Source organism: Ambystoma mexicanum, chromosome 5p (assembly GCF_040938575.1).
Source record: "Ambystoma mexicanum isolate Mex_15411 chromosome 5p, UKY_AmexF1_1, whole genome shotgun sequence".
In the NCBI taxonomy this organism is placed as follows: domain Eukaryota; kingdom Metazoa; phylum Chordata; class Amphibia; order Caudata; family Ambystomatidae; genus Ambystoma; species Ambystoma mexicanum.
Window position 1 is genome coordinate 742,872,648 of NC_090930.1, and position 18,973 is coordinate 742,891,620.

At 39.2% G+C, this 18,973-nt stretch overlaps 11 non-coding genes across 11 annotated transcripts; 7 read left to right on the forward strand and 4 right to left on the reverse strand.

Annotated features, from left to right (window-relative positions):
• Positions 1-841: 841 nt before the first annotated feature.
• Positions 842-913, reverse strand: TRNAQ-CUG (transfer RNA glutamine (anticodon CUG)). The gene has a single exon. It is a non-coding gene; the product is annotated as a tRNA-Gln (tRNA).
• Positions 914-3,294: 2,381 nt separating this feature from the next.
• TRNAQ-UUG (transfer RNA glutamine (anticodon UUG)) lies at positions 3,295-3,366 on the forward strand. The gene has a single exon. It is a non-coding gene; the product is annotated as a tRNA-Gln (tRNA).
• A 2,209-nt stretch (positions 3,367-5,575) lies between these two features.
• TRNAQ-CUG (transfer RNA glutamine (anticodon CUG)) lies at positions 5,576-5,647 on the reverse strand. The gene has a single exon. It is a non-coding gene; the product is annotated as a tRNA-Gln (tRNA).
• Positions 5,648-8,011: 2,364 nt separating this feature from the next.
• TRNAQ-UUG (transfer RNA glutamine (anticodon UUG)) lies at positions 8,012-8,083 on the forward strand. Its single transcript has one exon. It is a non-coding gene; the product is annotated as a tRNA-Gln (tRNA).
• Positions 8,084-9,321: 1,238 nt separating this feature from the next.
• On the forward strand, positions 9,322-9,393 carry TRNAQ-UUG (transfer RNA glutamine (anticodon UUG)). Its single transcript has one exon. It is a non-coding gene; the product is annotated as a tRNA-Gln (tRNA).
• Positions 9,394-10,306: 913 nt separating this feature from the next.
• Positions 10,307-10,378, reverse strand: TRNAQ-CUG (transfer RNA glutamine (anticodon CUG)). The gene has a single exon. It is a non-coding gene; the product is annotated as a tRNA-Gln (tRNA).
• Positions 10,379-12,758: 2,380 nt separating this feature from the next.
• TRNAQ-UUG (transfer RNA glutamine (anticodon UUG)) lies at positions 12,759-12,830 on the forward strand. The gene has a single exon. It is a non-coding gene; the product is annotated as a tRNA-Gln (tRNA).
• A 1,237-nt stretch (positions 12,831-14,067) lies between these two features.
• Positions 14,068-14,139, forward strand: TRNAQ-UUG (transfer RNA glutamine (anticodon UUG)). Its single transcript has one exon. It is a non-coding gene; the product is annotated as a tRNA-Gln (tRNA).
• A 913-nt stretch (positions 14,140-15,052) lies between these two features.
• TRNAQ-CUG (transfer RNA glutamine (anticodon CUG)) lies at positions 15,053-15,124 on the reverse strand. Its single transcript has one exon. It is a non-coding gene; the product is annotated as a tRNA-Gln (tRNA).
• Positions 15,125-17,498: 2,374 nt separating this feature from the next.
• On the forward strand, positions 17,499-17,570 carry TRNAQ-UUG (transfer RNA glutamine (anticodon UUG)). Its single transcript has one exon. It is a non-coding gene; the product is annotated as a tRNA-Gln (tRNA).
• A 1,238-nt stretch (positions 17,571-18,808) lies between these two features.
• Positions 18,809-18,880, forward strand: TRNAQ-UUG (transfer RNA glutamine (anticodon UUG)). Its single transcript has one exon. It is a non-coding gene; the product is annotated as a tRNA-Gln (tRNA).
• Positions 18,881-18,973: the final 93 nt, after the last annotated feature.

Genomic DNA, 18,973 nt, shown 5'->3' on the forward strand with positions numbered 1-18,973 from the left:
TTAGTGGTGTAGGGTATTCATTTTCGCTCTCACTCTCTGGCATAACTTTTCATAAAAATCCACTTTTGTGCCTAGCACCTTAACCTTTATGCATTTTTTTTAAATGTATGAACAGTGAGGTCATTCTGAGTCGATGGGCAGATCTGCATCGGAAACATACATAAAAGATTTGAAATTTTCAAACTTAACTCAATGTTAAGAAACATGCTCAATCTGTGACCCAATGGATTCTCTTTTTACTTGAAGATGCAGCAACAACATTAATAATACCATTTTGGGAAAAGCAGCTCTATTGTATCGCCATTCTCTTTCAAAATTGTTAAAGGGTTAATCCTATGAAAAGCGACCACATTCAGAATCAATGATATTAATCAAGCGTCTTAACAGTCTTTACATGTTTGTAAAATGAAGGTATCAGTTTGAGATGAAAAATAGAACGAAGAACACACTTTTCTTAATTCACAAAAGGCCTGAGGTGTATAAATACTGTTTGTACCGACCAAGGGCCCATTCGTGAATGTACTTACTTTAGTTGGATCATACCTTTCTTCAAAGAAGACATCCACAATAAACGATAAGGGAAAGGTTCGACTGATGGTAAACTCTTACAGAGATTTGAATGCAAATTATTGGATTCAACCTCCAGGGTGCTACCATTACACCATGGGTCTTTCACACCACAGAAAGTGGTGGGTTTCATTGTGGCTAAAGAGCGTCATCCATGGAAAATCTTTCTTTTTTCAAATGCACCCAGGGAATAATGCTATGAAAGTGGGCGACACAGCAGCGTCATTGCTATTAAAACAAGACACTGAGAGGAAAACAAACACAGTAATTCCCAAGTTCCCACCGAGATTTGAACTCGGATCGCTGGATTCAGAGTCCAGAGTGCTAACCATTACACCATGGAACCTACATACTTAGTGACATGATGAACGTCATTGCAGCAAAAAAAGCGCCTTTTAGAGAATGTATGCAATATTCTTTTATCTTATGCCTCCAGAGGAAGAATCCTATCCAAATGAGCTGTAAAGCAAAGAGTTTGCTATTGCGCAACAACCAACTAAACAGTTCCACATTTGCATAATATCCGTGGGCTAGGAATATGAGTTTGTTAAAATGATGCATGAGATCTCGATTCTCATTTCTGTTACAACTCTGTCAGGTTGCACCAGCAAGGGGCCCATGGTGTAATGGTTAGCAAAGAACATTACTGAAGGGCCCCTCGGCCAGCCAGAAAGCCAAAATGGAGAGAACGGGCATGAACTGGTTGTGAATGAGCTTCAAAATGCGTTCACAGGTAATTGAACTGGTGATCTCCTCAGTTTATACACCTGGAACTCCTGTCAATAGCAACAGTCGGCAGCTGGGTTGCCAGACATTTCGTCGAAAAAAATTTGTCGACAGGACAATTGGTCGAAACCATTTGGTCGAAAACCAAATGGTCGAATTGCTTTTGTTTTTTATTTTCACTTTTTTTTTTGGGAGGGGGGTTTGGGGGGTCCCCCCAACCCCCTTTTTTTCTAAAAACCCCTTTTTTTTCCCTAAACTACAACCTAAAAAAATATATATAAATAAATTAAAAAATCAACCATTTGGCTTTCGACCAAATTACGTCGACCAAATGTCTTTCGACGAAATGTCTTTCGACGAAATGTCCGGACAGCGGCAGCTGGTCTGTGTCAGTAATGGCAATTTGATTTTGCCATTTTCACAACTCCCTAATAAATGAACAAAATGTTCCATTTGTAGGCACAGTTACATGCTATGGTATGTATACCATGCTTAATAACCACCATAGGAGGCTCAGAGCACCATCCGCATTCTTACGTACAAAACATGTAAGGAAATAATCAGATCTTTTGCTCTGCAGGAGTCAGGCTTCTTTAAAGCCTGACAAAGTGGCAGAGTGCCATTGTAAACTGAGGCATGATGAAACCATGCCCAAGAACCCAGGCAGGTTAAACCCTTCCACTCATGCCCCTAGGCCCCGAATGGCCACGAACGGCCAGGTTCTGTAGAAAGGGCAGCTGGCATGGATTATGGACACTTTTAACATAGAGTGGTTTTTCAACCTTATCTCCTCTGGGAGCAAAGCGCTGGACAGGGTTTCCTGTACGTTTTTGAGGTTCGCAGGGATCTATGTGTGGATGTTTCTTGGTGTGAAAAGCATGACACCTTTTGGGGTGACACCAGGCTCTTCTGGGAGTTAATTTGCATAATCTCTACTTTCTATTTTATGTGACATGGGCTGCAGTTACATTGTTCTGTTAATAGAGGGCAACACACAGGTCATAGTTCCAAACAGGGGTGCACGGTCTGCTTGCTAGCTTACATTTACAGTTCTATTTGGGATTCACCGCCTTTTCATAAACTGAGTACTCTTCCGGAGTATTTCTAACTTATGTAGGTGTTTTGGGGGTGTTACGTGCCTTTGTATGACTGCTGCAAACCACTTGATATTAGACATTGATTGGAAACGACATAAAAAATCCTGACACATATTGTAAGCGGACATAAAATGACCTATATTAGCTAATATAAGTAAACAGACATCACTCCCCCCTCCCCACAAAAAGGGATGTATGCGTACACAAAAAATAAAAATGAAAAACAAGCAACTACTGCAGTTAAAATCTAAAAATGTAAATTCAGTTACATGATCATGACTCGGAAGGGGAAGTTAAAAAGTAAAAAAACACATGGTAGGAGAGAGGTTAGCTTTCCATGCCATGAGGGAGGAAGAGGTCTTCCAAGCACTGTTGTGTATGTTGGTCAATCCCTCTGAAACGCAAAAGGGATGTGCACATAGAAATCAAAGCAGAGTCATCCAGAGAGACTATTTAATTCTTTTTTTTTCAAATTCTCAAAAGGAAGTTGCTATCAAATTGAACTATTCATCACAGCCACTGCTAGGAAATCTATGTGCATAAAATGACAATACACCCAAAGGAAAACAAAATATAGCTATAACATGTCAGATTACTAAATTCAGAGTCCAGCCTACTAACCATTAGACCATGGAACCTAAATACTTCCGCAAATGCTGAACTTCATTATGCCAAAACAGAGGCAGTCAGAAACAATATTTAATATTGCTTAATCATATGCCTCAAGAGGAAGAATTTGATCTACATGCTCTATAAAGCACAGAGATTGCTATAGCACAACGTCAATCGACAACATCGCTGTGTTTGTATGATATCAGTCAATTGGGACTATGAATCTGTAAAAATTGTAAATGTGCTCTATATTGCCATTTCTGATTCAACGCTCTCAGGTGCATCTTGCAAGGGTTCCATGGTGTAATGGTTAGCACTTTGGACTTTGAATCCAACGATCCAAGTTCAAGTCTCGGTGGAACCGTTATCTTGCTCTTACACTCCATTTTCTAATTTCTCAAATTATAATTCAACAGAGTTAATATTCAGAAGTTCAGTCGACTCAGGTAGCCGTTTTCACTCTCTCTCTCTCTCTGCACGACATTACATTTAAATGCACTTTGGTGCCTGATACCAATACAGTGATGCAACTACATATCGTTAATGTACAATCCCTAAGGTCAATCAGAGTGGGCACCCAGATATCTCTCAGAAACATTTTCCACAGATGAATAATGTCCAACCTTAACTCTATGAAAAGAAAAATGTACACACTATGTGCAGTAGATTCTCTGCTCACTGGAACATGCAGAAACAACATTGATGTGAAAAGATTGGAAAAAGCCCTATTTTATTGACATTAAAAAATGTTATACAATTATTTTGGTGAATCATATTCACTTTCACAATCATTCCTATGTTTCAAGCAATTTGATGGTCTTATTAAATGTGTAAAAAATGTAATTCTTTGAGTTGACAAACTGTATGGAGAGCAAACTTTTTATAACTTACAAGAGTTATGAGTTCTAGAAAGTAGTGCATTTACTGATCAAGTGCCCTTGTTTAAATGTACTTACTTTATTTGGATCACACCTTTCTCGAAAGAAGAAATAAACTCTAAATTATCAGGAAACAATTCAACTGATTTTAGAGGCCTCCTGGGCTTTCAATGCAAATCGCTGAGATCAAAAGCCAGTTTAATAGCCATTATACCTTGGAGCTTTGGAGATATGAGAGTGGGCAGTTTCTTTGTGGCAAAAGAGAGTCATCCCCAGAAACTATTAATGTTCTTTGGTCAAAGAAGACTGCCATCAAAGTGGGCTGTAAAGCAAAGCTATTGCTGTTATATCTATCTGCAAATGAAAAGCAACTCTAAAAGTGAAGCAGCCCCAAGGTCCCACCAAGACTTGAACTCGGATCGCTGGATTCAGAGTCCAGAGTGCTAACCATTACTCCATGGAACCCACATATTCAGTAGCATGATGCACTTCATTCTGGAAAAACAGAGCACATCAGAGAAAATATGTAATATTCCTATATCATTAGACTCCAGAGGAAGAATTTAATCCAAATGAGACATGAAGCCAATACTTTGCGATTGCACAGCATCCAACAGCAACAGTGCTGCTTCGATATAATATCAGTAAACGGTTACTATAGGTCAGTAAAAATCTTGACTGTGCCCTATATTCTCATTGCCCTTATGAAGCTCTGCTCAACAAGGGTTCCATGGTGTAATGGTTAGCACTTTGGACTTTGAATCAAGCGATCGGTGGAACCTCTCTCTTGCTCTAACACACTTTGTCTCCTTGTTGTCTTAAATTATAGGCCAAAGATAGTAATATTCATAAGGTTAGTGGTGTAGGGTATTCATTTTCGCTCTCACTCTCTGGCATAACTTTTCATAAAAATCCACTTTTGTGCCTAGCACCTTAACCTTTATGCATTTTTTTTAAATGTATGAACAGTGAGGTCATTCTGAGTCGATGGGCAGATCTGCATCGGAAACATACATAAAAGATTTGAAATTTTCAAACTTAACTCAATGTTAAGAAACATGCTCAATCTGTGACCCAATGGATTCTCTTTTTACTTGAAGATGCAGCAACAACATTAATAATACCATTTTGGGAAAAGCAGCTCTATTGTATCGCCATTCTCTTTCAAAATTGTTAAAGGGTTAATCCTATGAAAAGCGACCACATTCAGAATCAATGATATTAATCAAGCGTCTTAACAGTCTTTACATGTTTGTAAAATGAAGGTATCAGTTTGAGATGAAAAATAGAACGAAGAACACACTTTTCTTAATTCACAAAAGGCCTGAGGTGTATAAATACTGTTTGTACCGACCAAGGGCCCATTCGTGAATGTACTTACTTTAGTTGGATCATACCTTTCTTCAAAGAAGACATCCACAATAAACGATAAGGGAAAGGTTCGACTGATGGTAAACTCTTACAGAGATTTGAATGCAAATTATTGGATTCAACCTCCAGGGTGCTACCATTACACCATGGGTCTTTCACACCACAGAAAGTGGTGGGTTTCATTGTGGCTAAAGAGCGTCATCCATGGAAAATCTTTCTTTTTTCAAATGCACCCAGGGAATACTGCTATGAAAGTGGGCGACACAGCAGCGTCATTGCTATTAAAACAAGACACTGAGAGGAAAACAAACACAGTAATTCCCAAGGTCCCACCAAGATTTGAACTCGGATCGCTGGATTCAGAGTCCAGAGTGCTAACCATTACACCATGGAACCTACATACTTAGTGACATGATGAACGTCATTGCAGCAAAAAAAGCGCCTTTTAGAGAATGTATGCAATATTCTTTTATCTTATGCCTCCAGAGGAAGAATCCTATCCAAATGAGCTGTAAAGCAAAGAGTTTGCTATTGCCCAACAACCAACTAAACAGTTCCACATTTGCATAATATCCGTGGGCTAGGAATATGAGTTTGTTAAAATGATGCATGAGATCTCGATTCTCATTTCTGTTACAACTCTGTCAGGTTGCACCAGCAAGGGGCCCATGGTGTAATGGTTAGCAAAGAACATTACTGAAGGGCCCCTCGGCAGCCAGAAAGCCAAAATGGAGAGAACGGGCATGAACTGGTTGTGAATGAGCTTCAAAATGCGTTCACAGGTAATTGAACTGGTGATCTCCTCAGTGTATACACCTGGAACTCCTGTCAATAGCAACAGTCGGCAGCTGGGTTGCCAGACATTTCGTCGAAAAAAATTTGTCGACAGGACAATTGGTCGAAACCATTTGGTCGAAAACCAAATGGTCGAATTGCTTTTGTTTTTTATTTTCACTTTTTTTTTTGGGAGGGGGGTTTGGGGGGTCCCCCCAACCCCCTTTTTTTCTAAAAAACCCTTTTTTTCCCTAAACTACAACCTAAAAAAATATATATAAATAAATTAAAAAATCAACCATTTGGCTTTCGACCAAATTACGTCGACGAAATGTCTTTCGACGAAATGTCCGGACAGCGGCAGCTGGTCTGTGTCAGTAATGGCAATTTGATTTTGCCATTTTCACAACTCCCTAATAAATGAACAAAATGTTCCATTTGTAGGCACAGTTACATGCTATGGTATGTATACCATGCTTAATAACCACCATAGGAGGCTCAGAGCACCATCCGCATTCTTACGTACAAAACATGTAAGGAAATAATCAGATCTTTTGCTCTGCAGGAGTCAGGCTTCTTTAAAGCCTGACAAAGTGGCAGAGTGCCATTGTAAACTAAGGCATGATGAAACCATGCCCAAGAACCCAGGCAGGTTAAACCCTTCCACTCATGCCCCTAGGCCCCGAATGGCCACGAACGGCCAGGTTCTGTAGAAAGGGCAGCTGGCATGGATTATGGACACTTTTAACATAGAGTGGTTTTTCAACCTTATCTCCTCTGGGAGCAAAGCGCTGGACAGGGTTTCCTGTACGTTTTTGAGGTTCGCAGGGATCTATGTGTGGATGTTTCTTGGTGTGAAAAGCATGACACCTTTTGGGGTGACACCAGGCTCTTCTGGGAGTTAATTTGCATAATCTCTACTTTCTATTTTATGTGACATGGGCTGCAGTTACATTGTTCTGTTAATAGAGGGCAACACACAGGTCATAGTTCCAAACAGGGGTGCACGGTCTGCTTGCTAGCTTACATTTACAGTTCTATTTGGGATTCACCGCCTTTTCATAAACTGAGTACTCTTCCGGAGTATTTCTAACTTATGTAGGTGTTTTGGGGGTGTTACGTGCCTTTGTATGACTGCTGCAAACCACTTGATATTAGACATTGATTGGAAACGACATAAAAAATCCTGACACATATTGTAAGCGGACATAAAATGACCTATATTAGCTAATATAAGTAAACAGACATCACTCCCCCCTCCCCACAAAAAGGGATGTATGCGTACACAAAAAATAAAAATGAAAAACAAGCAACTACTGCAGTTAAAATCTAAAAATGTAAATTCAGTTACATGATCATGACTCGGAAGGGGAAGTTAAAAAGTAAAAAAACACACGGTAGGAGAGAGGTTAGCTTTCCATGCCATGAGGGAGGAAGAGGTCTTCCAAGCACTGTTGTGTATGTTGGTCAATCCCTCTGAAACGCAAAAGGGATGTGCACATAGAAATCAAAGCAGAGTCATCCAGAGAGACTATTTAATTCTTTTTTTTTCAAATTCTCAAAAGGAAGCTGCTATCAAATTGAACTATTCATCACAGCCACTGCTAGGAAATCTATGTGCATAAAATGACAATACACCCAAAGGAAAACAAAATATAGCTATAACATGTCAGATTACTAAATTCAGAGTCCAGCCTACTAACCATTAGACCATGGAACCTAAATACTTCCGCAAATGCTGAACTTCATTATGCCAAAACAGAGGCAGTCAGAAACAATATTTAATATTGCTTAATCATATGCCTCAAGAGGAAGAATTTGATCTACATGCTCTATAAAGCACAGAGATTGCTATAGCACAACGTCAATCGACAACATCGCTGTGTTTGTATGATATCAGTCAATTGGGACTATGAATCTGTAAAAATTGTAAATGTGCTCTATATTGCCATTTCTGATTCAACGCTCTCAGGTGCATCTTGCAAGGGTTCCATGGTGTAATGGTTAGCACTTTGGACTTTGAATCCAACGATCCGAGTTCAAGTCTCGGTGGAACCGTTATCTTGCTCTTACACTCCATTTTCTAATTTCTCAAATTACAATTCAACAGAGTTAATATTCAGAAGTTCAGTCGACTCAGGTAGCCGTTTTCACACTCTCTCTCTCTCTGCACGACATTACATTTAAATGCACTTTGGTGCCTGATACCAATACAGTGATGCAACTACATATCGTTAATGTACAATCCCTAAGGTCAATCAGAGTGGGCACCCAGATATCTCTCAGAAACATTTTCCACAGATGAATAATGTCCAACCTTAACTCTATGAAAAGAAAAATGTACACACTATGTGCAGTAGATTCTCTGCTCACTGGAACATGCAGAAACAACATTGATGTGAAAAGATTGGAAAAAGCCCTATTTTATTGACATTAAAAAATGTTATACAATTATTTTGGTGAATCATATTCACTTTCACAATCATTCCTATGTTTCAAGCAATTTGATGGTCTTATTAAATGTGTAAAAAATGTAATTCTTTGAGTTGACAAACTGTATGGAGAGCAAACTTTTTATAACTTACAAGAGTTATGAGTTCTAGAAAGTAGTGCATTTACTGATCAAGTGCCCTTGTTTAAATGTACTTACTTTATTTGGATCACACCTTTCTCGAAAGAAGAAATAAACTCTAAATTATCAGGAAACAATTCAACTGATTTTAGAGGCCTCCTGGGCTTTCAATGCAAATCGCTGAGATCAAAAGCCAGTTTAATAGCCATTATACCTTGGAGCTTTGGAGATATGAGAGTGGGCAGTTTCTTTGTGGCAAAAGAGAGTCATCCCCAGAAACTATTAATGTTCTTTGGTCAAAGAAGACTGCCATCAAAGTGGGCTGTAAAGCAAAGCTATTGCTGTTATATCTATCTGCAAATGAAAGGCAACTCTAAAAGTGAAGCAGCCCCAAGGTCCCACCAAGACTTGAACTCGGATCGCTGGATTCAGAGTCCAGAGTGCTAACCATTACTCCATGGAACCCACATATTCAGTAGCATGATGCACTTCATTCTGGAAAAACAGAGCACATCAGAGAAAATATGTAATATTCCTATATCATTAGACTCCAGAGGAAGAATTTAATCCAAATGAGACATGAAGCCAATACTTTGCGATTGCACAGCATCCAACAGCAACAGTGCTGCTTCGATATAATATCAGTAAACGGTTACTATAGGTCAGTAAAAATCTTGACTGTGCCCTATATTCTCATTGCCCTTATGAAGCTCTGCTCAACAAGGGTTCCATGGTGTAATGGTTAGCACTTTGGACTTTGAATCCAGCGATCCGAGTTCAAGTCTCGGTGGAACCTCTCTCTTGCTCTAACACACTTTGTCTCCTTGTTGTCTTAAATTATAGGCCAAAGATAGTAATATTCATGAGGTTAGTGGTGTAGGGTATTCATTTTCGCTCTCACTCTCTGGCATAACTTTTCATAAAAATCCACTTTTGTGCCTAGCACCTTAACCTTTATACATTTTTTTTAAATGTATGAACAGTGAGGTCATTCTGAGTCGATGGGCAGATCTGCATCGGAAACATACATAACAGATTTGAAATTTTCAAACTTAACTCAATGTTAAGAAACATGCTCAATCTGTGACCCAATGGATTCTCTTTTTACTTGAAGATGCAGCAACAACATTAATAATACCATTTTGGGAAAAGCAGCTCTATTGTATCGCCATTCTCTTTCAAAATTGTTAAAGGGTTAATCCTACGAAAAGCGACCACATTCAGAATCAATGATATTAATCAAGCGTCTTAACAGTCTTTACATGTTTGTAAAATGAAGGTATCAGTTTGAGATGAAAAATAGAACGAAGAACACACTTTTCTTAATTCACAAAAGGCCTGAGGTGTATAAATACTGTTTGTACCGACCAAGGGCCCATTCGTGAATGTACTTACTTTAGTTGGATCATATCTTTCTTCAAAGAAGACATCCACAATAAACGATAAGGGAAAGGTTCGACTGATGGTAAACTCTTACAGAGATTTGAATGCAAATTATTGGATTCAACCTCCAGGGTGCTACCATTACACCATGGGTCTTTCACACCACAGAAAGTGGTGGGTTTCATTGTGGCTAAAGAGCGTCATCCATGGAAAATCTTTCTTTTTTCAAATGCACCCAGGGAATAATGCTATGAAAGTGGGCGACACAGCAGCGTCATTGCTATTAAAACAAGACACTGAGAGGAAAACAAACACAGTAATTCCCAAGGTCCCACCAAGATTTGAACTCGGATCGCTGGATTCAGAGTCCAGAGTGCTAACCATTACACCATGGAACCTACATACTTAGTGACATGATGAACGTCATTGCAGCAAAAAAAGCGCCTTTTAGAGAATGTATGCAATATTCTTTTATCTTATACCTCCAGAGGAAGAATCCTATCCAAATGAGCTGTAAAGCAAAGAGTTTGCTATTGCGCAACAACCAACTAAACAGTTCCACATTTGCATAATATCCGTGGGCTAGGAAGATGAGTTTGTTAAAATGATGCATGAGATCTCGATTCTCATTTCTGTTACAACTCTGTCAGGTTGCACCAGCAAGGGGCCCATGGTGTAATGGTTAGCAAAGAACATTACTGAAGGGCCCCTCGGCCAGCCAGAAAGCCAAAATGGAGAGAACGGGCATGAACTGGTTGTGAATGAGCTTCAAAATGCGTTCACAGGTAATTGAAATGGTGATCTCCTCAGTTTATACACCTGGAACTCCTGTCAATAGCAACAGTCGGCAGCTGGGTTGCCAGACATTTCGTCGAAAAAAATTTGTCGACAGGACAATTGGTCGAAACCATTTGGTCGAAAACCAAATGGTCAAATTGCTTTTGTTTTTTATTTTCACTTTTTTTTTTGGGAGGGGGGTTTGGGGGGTCCCCCCAACCCCCTTTTTTTCTAAAAACCCCTTTTTTTCCCTAAACTACAACCTAAAAAAATATATATAAATAAATTAAAAAATCAACCATTTGGCTGTCGACCAAATTACGTCGACCAAATGTCTTTTGACGAAATGTCTTTCGACGAAATGTCCGGACAGCGGCAGCTGGTCTGTGTCAGTAATGGCAATTTGATTTTGCCATTTTCACAACTCCCTAATAAATGAACAAAATGTTCCATTTGTAGGCACAGTTACATGCTATGGTATGTATACCATGCTTAATAACCACCATAGGATGCTCAGAGCACCATCCGCATTCTTACGTACAAAACATGTAAGGAAATAATCAGATCTTTTGCTCTGCAGGAGTCAGGCTTCTTTAAAGCCTGACAAACTGGCAGAGTGCCATTGTAAACTGAGGCATGATGAAACCATGCCCAAGAACCCAGGCAGGTTAAACCCTTCCACTCATGCCCCTAGGCCCCGAATGGCCACGAACGGCCAGGTTCTGTAGAAAGGGCAGCTGGCATGGATTATGGACACTTTTAACATAGAGTGGTTTTTCAACCTTATCTCCTCTGGGAGCAAAGCGCTGGACAGGTTTTCCTGTACGTTTTTGAGGTTCGCAGGGATCTATGTGTGGATGTTTCTTGGTGTGAAAAGCATGACACCTTTTGGGGTGACACCAGGCTCTTCGGGGAGTTAATTTGCATAATCTCTACTTTCTATTTTATGTGACATGGGCTGCAGTTACATTGTTCTGTTAATAAAGGGCAACACACAGGTCATAGTTCCAAACAGGGGTGCACGGTCTGCTTGCTAGCTTACATTTACAGTTCTATTTGGGATTCACCGCCTTTTCATAAACTGAGTACTCTTCCGGAGTATTTCTAACTTATGTAGGTGTTTTGGGGGTGTTACGTGCCTTTGTATGACTGCTGCAAACCACTTGATATTAGACATTGATTGGAAACGACATAAAAAATCCTGACACATATTGTAAGCGGATATAAAATGACCTATATTAGCTAATATAAGTAAACAGACATCACTCCCCCCTCCCCACAAAAAGGGATGTATGGGTACACAAAAAATAAAAATGAAAAACAAGCAACTACTGCAGTTAAAATCTAAAAATGTAAATTCAGTTACATGATCATGACTCGGAAGGGGAAGTTAAAAAGTAAAAAAACACACGGTAGGAGAGAGGTTAGCTTTAAATGCCATGAGGGAGGAAGAGGTCTTCCAAGCACTGTTGTGTATGTTGGTCAATCCCTCTGAAACGCAAAAGGGATGTGCACATAGCAATCAAAGCAGAGTCATCCAGAGAGACTATTTAATTCTTTTTTTTTCAAATTCTCAAAAGGAAGCTGCTATCAAATTGAACTATTCATCACAGCCACTGCTAGGAAATCTATGTGCATAAAATGACAATACACCCAAAGGAAAACAAAATATAGCTATAAAATGTCAGATTACTAAATTCAGAGTCCAGCCTACTAACCATTAGACCATGGAACCTAAATACTTCCGCAAATGCTGAACTTCATTATGCCAAAACAGAGGCAGTCAGAAACAATATTTAATATTGCTTAATCATATGCCTCAAGAGGAAGAATTTGATCTACATGCTCTATAAAGCACAGAGATTGCTATAGCACAACGTCAATCGACAACATCGCTGTGTTTGTATGACATCAGTCAATTGGGACTATGAATCTGTAAAAATTGTAAATGTGCTCTATATTGCCATTTCTGATTCAACGCTCTCAGGTGCATCTTGCAAGGGTTCCATGGTGTAATGGTTAGCGCTTTGGACTTTGAATCCAACGATCCGACTTCAAGTCTCGGTGGAACCGTTATCTTGCTCTTACACTCCATTTTCTAATTTCTCAAATTACAATTCAACAGAGTTAATATTCAGAAGTTCAGTCGACTCAGGTAGCCGTTTTCACACTCTCTCTCTCTCTGCACGACATTACATTTAAATGCACTTTGGTGCCTGATACCAATACAGTGATGCAACTACATATCGTTAATGTACAATCCCTAAGGTCAATCAGAGTGGGCACCCAGATATCTCTCAGAAACATTTTCCACAGATGAATAATGTCCAACCTTAACTCTATGAAAAGAAAAATGTACACACTATGTGCAGTAGATTCTCTGCTCACTGGAACATGCAGAAACAACATTGATGTGAAAAGATTGGAAAAAGCCCTATTTTATTAACATTAAAAAATGTTATACAATTATTTTGGTGAATCATATTCACTTTCACAATCATTCCTATGTTTCAAGCAATTTGATGGTCTTATTAAATGTGTAAAAAATGTAATTCTTTGAGTTGACAAACTGTATGGAGAGCAAACTTTTTATAACTTACAAGAGTTATGAGTTCTAGAAAGTAGTGCATTTACTGATCAAGTGCCCTTGTTTAAATGTACTTACTTTATTTGGATCACACCTTTCTCGAAAGAAGAAATAAACTCTAAATTATCAGGAAACAATTCAACTGATTTTAGAGGCCTCCTGGGCTTTCAATGCAAATCGCTGAGATCAAAAGCCAGTTTAATACGATTATACCTTGGAGCTTTGGAGATATGAGAGTGGGCAGTTTCTTTGTGGCAAAAGAGAGTCATCCCCAGAAACTATTAATATTCTTTGGTCAAAGAAGACTGCCATCAAAGTGGGCTGTAAAGCAAAGCTATTGCTGTTATATCTATCTGCAAATGAAAGGCAACTCTAAAAGAGAAGCAGCCCCAAGGTCCCACCGAGACTTAAACTCGGATCGCTGGATTCAGAGTCCAGAGTGCTAACCATTACTCCATGGAACCCACATATTCAGTAGCATGATGCACTTCATTCTGGAAAAACAGAGCACATCAGAGAAAATATGTAATATTCCTATATCATTAGACTCCAGAGGAAGAATTTAATCCAAATGAGACATGAAGCCAATACTTTGCGATTGCACAGCATCCAACAGCAACAGTGCTGCTTCGATATAATATCAGTAAACGGTTACTATAGGTCAGTAAAAATCTTGACTGTGCCCTATATTCTCATTGCCCTTATGAAGCTCTGCTCAACAAGGGTTCCATGGTGTGATGGTTAGCACTTTGGACTTTGAATCCAGCGATCCGAGTTCAAGTCTCGGTGGAACCTCTCTCTTGCTCTAACACACTTTGTCTCCTTGTTGTCTTAAATTATAGGCCAAAGATAGTAATATTCATAAGGTTAGTGGTGTAGGGTATTCATTTTCGCTCTCACTCTCTGGAATAACTTTTCATAAAAATCCACTTTTGTGCCTAGCACCTTAACCTTTATGCATTTTTTTTAAATGTATGAACAGTGAGGTCATTCTGAGTCGATGGGCAGATCTGCATCGGAAACATACATAAAAGATTTGAAATTTTCAAACTTAACTCAATGTTAAGAAACATGCTCAACATGTGACCCAATGGATTCTCTTTTTACTTGAAGATGCAGCAACAACATTAATAATACCATTTTGGGAAAAGCAGCTCTATTGTATCGCCATTCTCTTTCAAAATTGTTAAAGGGTTAATCCTATGAAAAGCGACCACATTCAGAATCAATGATATTAATCAAGCGTCTTAACAGTCTTTACATGTTTGTAAAATGAAGGTATCAGTTTGAGATGAAAAATAGAACGAAGAACACACTTTTCTTAATTCACAAAAGGCCTGAGGTGTATAAATACTGTTTGTACCGACCAAGGGCCCATTCGTGAATGTACTTACTTTAGTTGGATCATACCTTTCTTCAAAGAAGACATCCACAATAAACGATAAGGGAAAGGTTCGACTGATGGTAAACTCTTACAGAGATTTGAATGCAAATTATTGGATTCAACCTCCAGGGTGCTACCATTACACCATGGGTCTTTCACACCACAGAAAGTGGTGGGTTTCATTGTGGCTAAAGAGCGTCATCCATGGAAAATCTTTCTTTTTTCAAATGCACCCAGGGAATAATGCTATGAAAGTGGGCGACACAGCAGCGTCATTGCTATTAAAACAAGACACTGAGAGGAAAACAAACACAGTAATTCCCAAGGTCCCACCGAGATTTGAACTTGGATCGCTGGATTCAGAGTCCAGAGTGCTAACCATTACACCATGGAACCTACATACTTAGTGACATGATGAACGTCATTGCAGCAAAAAAAGAGCCTTTTAGAGAATGTATGCAATATTCTTTTATCTTATGCCTCCAGAGGAAGAATCTTATCCAAATGAGCTGTAAAGCAAAGAGTTTGCTATTGCGCAACAACCAACTAAACAGTTCCACATTTGCATAATATCCGTGGGCTAGGAATATGAGTTTGTTAAAATGATGCATGAGATCTCGATTCTCATTTCTGTTACAACTCTGTCAGGTTGCACCAGCAAGGGGCCCATGGTGTAATGGTTAGCAAAGAACATTACTGAAGGGCCCCTCGGCCAGCCAGAAAGCCAAAATGGAGAGAACGGGCATGAACTGGTTGTGAATGAGCTTCAAAATGCGTTCACAGGTAATTGAACTGGTGATCTCCTCAGTTTATACACCTGGAACTCCTGTCAATAGCAACAGTCGGCAGCTGGGTTGCCAGACATTTCGTCGAGAAAAATTTGTCGACAGGACAATTGGTCGAAACCATTTGGTCGAAAACCAAATGGTCGAATTGCTTTTGTTTTTTATTTTCACATTTTTTTTGGGGGTGGTTTGGGGGGGTCCCCCCAACCCCCTTTTTTTCTAAAAAACCCTTTTTTTCCCTAAACTACAACCTAAAAAATATATATATAAATAAATTAAAAAATCGACCATTTGGCTTTCGACCAAATTACGTCGACCAAATGTCTTTCGACGAAATGTCTTTCGACGAAATGTCCGGACAGCGGCAGCTGGTCTGTGTCAGTAATGGCAATTTGATTTAGCCATTTTCACAACTCCCTAATAAATGAACAAAATGTTCCATTTGTAGGTACAGTTACATGCTATGGTATGTATACCATGCTTAATAACCACCATAGGAGGCTCAGAGCACCATCCGCATTCTTACGTACAAAACATGTAAGGAAATAATCAGATCTTTTGCTCTGCAGGAGTCAGGCTTCTTTAAAGCCTGACAAAGTGGCAGAGTGCCATTGTAAACTGAGGCATGATGAAACCATGCCCAAGAACCCAGGCAGGTTAAACCCTTCCACTCATGGCCCTAGGCCCACGGCCACGAACGGCCAGGTTCTATAGACAGGGCAGCTGGCATGGATTATGGACACTTTTAACATAGGGTGGTTTTTCAACCTTATCTCCTCTGGGAGCAAAGCGCTGGACAGGGTTTCCTGTACGTTTTTGAGGTTCGCAGGGATCTATGTGTGGATGTTTCTTGGTGTGAAAAGCATGACACCTTTTGGGGTGACACCAGGCTCTTCTGGGAGTTAATTTGCATAATCTCTACTTTCTATTTTATGTGACATGGGCTGCAGTTACATTGTTCTGTTAATAGAGGGCAACACACAGGTCATAGTTCCAAACAGGGGTGCACGGTCTGCTTGCTAGCTTACATTTACAGTTCTATTTGGGATTCACCGCCTTTTCATAAACTGAGTACTCTTCCGGAGTATTTCTAACTTATGTAGGTGTTTTGGGGTGTTACGTGCCTTTGTATGACTGCTGAAAACCACTTGATATTAGACATTGATTGGAAACGACATAAAAAATCCTGACACATATTGTAAGCGGACATAAAATGACCTATATTAGCTAATATAAGTAAACAGACATCACTCCCCCCTCCCCACAAAAAGGGATGTATGCGTACACAAAAAATAAAAATGAAAAACAAGCAACTACTGCAGTTAAAATCTAAAAATGTAAATTCAGTTACATGATCATGACTCGGAAGGGGAAGTTAAAAAGTAAAAAAACACACGGTAGGAGAGAGGTTAGCTTTCCATGCCATGAGGGAGGAAGAGGTCTTCCAAGCACTGTTGTGTATGTTGGTCAATCCCTCTGAAACGCAAAAGGGATGTGCACATAGAAATCAAAGCAGAGTCATCCAGAGAGACTATTTAATTCTTTTTTTTCAAATTCTCAAAAGGAAGCTGCTATCAAATTGAACTATTCATCACAGCCACTGCTAGGAAATCTATGTGCATAAAATGACAATACACCCAAAGGAAAACAAAATATAGCTATAACATGTCAGATTACTAAATTCAGAGTCCAGCCTACTAACCATTAGACCATGGAACCTAAATACTTCCGCAAATGCTGAACTTCATTATGCCAAAACAGAGGCAGTCAGAAACAATATTTAATATTGCTTAATCATATGCCTCAAGAGGAAGAATTTGATCTACATGCTCTATAAAGCACAGAGATTGCTATAGCACAACGTCAATCGACAACATCGCTGTGTTTGTATGATATCAGTCAATTGGGACTATGAATCTGTAAAAATTGTAAATGTGCTCTATATTGCCATTTCTGAATCAACGCTCTCAGGTGCATCTTGCAAGGGTTCCATGGTGTAATGGTTAGCATTTTGGACTTTGAATCCAACGATCCGAGTTCAAGTCTCGGTGGAACCGTTATCTTGCTCTTACACTCCATTTTCTAATTTCTCAAATTACAATTCAACAGAGTTAATATTCAGAAGTTCAGTCGACTCAGGTAGCCGTTTTCACACTCTCTCTCTCTCTGCACGACATTACATTTAAATGCACTTTGGTGCCTGATACCAATACAGTGATGCAACTACATATCGTTAATGTACAATCCCTAAGGTCAATCAGAGTGGGCACCCAGATATCTCTCAGAAACATTTTCCACAGATGAATAATGTCCAACCTTAACTCTATGAAAAGAAAAATGTACACAATATGTGCAGTAGATTCTCTGCTCACTGGAACATGCAGAAACAACATTGATGTGAAAAGATTGGAAAAAGCCCTATTTTATTAACATTAAAAAATGTTATACAATTATTTTGGTGAATCATATTCACTTTCACAATCATTCCTATGTTTCAAGCAATTTGATGGTCTTATTAAATGTGTAAAAAATGTAATTCTTTGAGTTGACAAACTGTATGGAGAGCAAACTTTTTATAACTTACAAGAGTTATGAGTTCTAGAAAGTAGTGCATTTACTGATCAAGTGCCCTTGTTTAAATGTACTTACTTTATTTGGATCACACCTTTCTCGAAAGAAGAAATAAACTCTAAATTATCAGGAAACAATTCAACTGATTTTAGGGGCCTCCTGGGCTTTCAATGCAAATCGCTGAGATCAAAAGCCAGTTTAATAGCCATTATACCTTGGAGCTTTGGAGATATGAGAGTGGGCAGTTTCTTTGTGGCAAAAGAGAGTCATCCCCAGAAACTATTAATATTCTTTGGTCAAAGAAGACTGCCATCAAAGTGGGCTGTAAAGCAAAGCTATTGCTGTTATATCTATCTGCAAATGAAAGGCAACTCTAAAAGAGAAGCAGCCCCAAGGTCCCACCGAGACTTGAACTCGGATCGCTGGATTCAAAGTCCAGAGTGCTAACCATTACTCCATGGAAACCACATATTCAGTAGCATGATGCACTTCATTCTGGAAAAACAGAGCACATCAGAGAAAATATGTAATATTCCTATATCATTAGACTCCAGAGGAAGAATTTAATCCAAATGAGACATGAAGCCAATACTTTGCGATTGCACAGCATCCAACAGCAACAGTGCTGCTTCGATATAATATCAGTAAACGGTTACTATAGGTCAGTAAAAATCTTGACTGTGCCCTATATTCTCATTGCCCTTATGAAGCTCTGCTCAACAAGGGTTCCATGGTGTAATGGTTAGCACTTTGGACTTTGAATCCAGCGATCCGAGTTCAAGTCTCGGTGGAACCTCTCTCTTGCTCTAACACACTTTGTCTCCTTGTTGTCTTAAATTATAGGCCAAAGATAGTAATATTCATAAGGTTAGTGGTGTAGGGTATTCAT